The sequence below is a fragment of the Halyomorpha halys genome, unplaced genomic scaffold (genome assembly GCF_000696795.3).
Source record: "Halyomorpha halys isolate HHAL.00 unplaced genomic scaffold, Hhal_1.1 Scaffold944.1, whole genome shotgun sequence".
NCBI classification, from domain to species: Eukaryota; Metazoa; Arthropoda; class Insecta; order Hemiptera; family Pentatomidae; genus Halyomorpha; species Halyomorpha halys.
In genome coordinates this window covers 5406-6863 of record NW_027112688.1, presented here as the reverse complement: position 1 = coordinate 6863, position 1458 = coordinate 5406, and positions in this window count along the sequence as shown.

The following is a 1458-nucleotide window of genomic DNA, read 5'->3' as shown; positions in this document are numbered from 1 at the left end:
GACATAATAGCCATCGCAGTAGATCAGTGTATACAAAGAAATTCATAAATTAAAAAAATATATAAATTTATATTCATAAATATATATGGGCTACTTCCTATGCGGGTGATGATATATGATCCCCATACAGTCCAAAATAATATTTTCTGCCATGATCACAATATCCCCGATGCTAACACCTAGTCTTTCCAAGAAGCCCCTTGTTCTGTTTGGTGTTGTCCTGCTAGATCCAAACCAGAGGCCTCTCGTGGTGAACTCTCTCTCTCCGAAGGTCTCCCGGAATTTTTCACATATTCCTTTTTTTTTTCACTTTCCACTCCACTCATCTGATCGAGGTCATTATTCTCAAGTCTCACGGTCCAATCCAAGACCAGAGCCGTGCCTGCTGTTTTAGAGTATGCCACAATAAAAGAATAAAATAAAATAGTTCTTAAAACACTATTTTAAAAAATTAACCATTACTGAAAAAACTATCTCTACTAACACAAACTCCAAGGACTCGAGTTTGAATCCGGTTGTGGTAGATAATTATTTTTAAAAAAAAAATTCTTCTTAAAATAATTCCAATAACTATTTTATTATGTAGCCGTGAGTCAGGCCTGTGGGTTCGGGCTCCACCCAGCCTCATTAAGTGGGTACCCTTAATTGGACAAAAATCTTGCTTTCGAGCGTGATTCTGACCAGATTACCTCCTTGCACAACCGTTGGTCCAGTAACAGTCCTTCCCCTGAACCTTCTTGGGTTGAAGCGAAGATATTAATTTTTTTTTTTTAATTTTATCTTTTTCATCCTAATGAGAGAGGTAAAGAGGCATAACAGAAAAAATAAAGTTAGTAGTCAGTTCAAGAATCCTAAAGAATGAGTTAGGAAAGGTCGTTTGATCGATTAAATTAATATAGACCTAGAGACTAAAACTCAAACTGATGCTGAGACAGTAGTTGGTCGCTCAGCCACCAGGGCTTTATGCCCTTTCACTTTACGACTTAGGCCACTGTTGCTGCATAATGAAAGTCTTTGTTAGGGCGTCGGTAGGTCATCGGGTGAGATATTGGAGGAGTCCTCTGCTAAGGGTAACGAGGGTTATATATAGTGTGGGGGAGGGAAGGAAGGTATACTGCCAATAAATATAGCCACTTAGCCCTTCTGGGGGGATATATAGCCCTATCCGATTCCAAGGGACCTTATTACACGGCTTCATTCCACACTTACTTTCCAAAAGTTAGCTAACCTGAGCTTAATTATATATTCAAACTCATTACGTCCAATTGCATAGCATGTCTCATTTACAAATAATAATTGTCACGACAGGTTCAAAATGAACTTTGCAAAACTACCAGCTAGTATCAAATAAATAATATTATATTTAAAGGATAAATATTCGAACAAAGAAAACTCCAAATAGAAGCATACTATTATGAATAATACGGATATATTTCCTCAACGAACAACCAAAAAAAA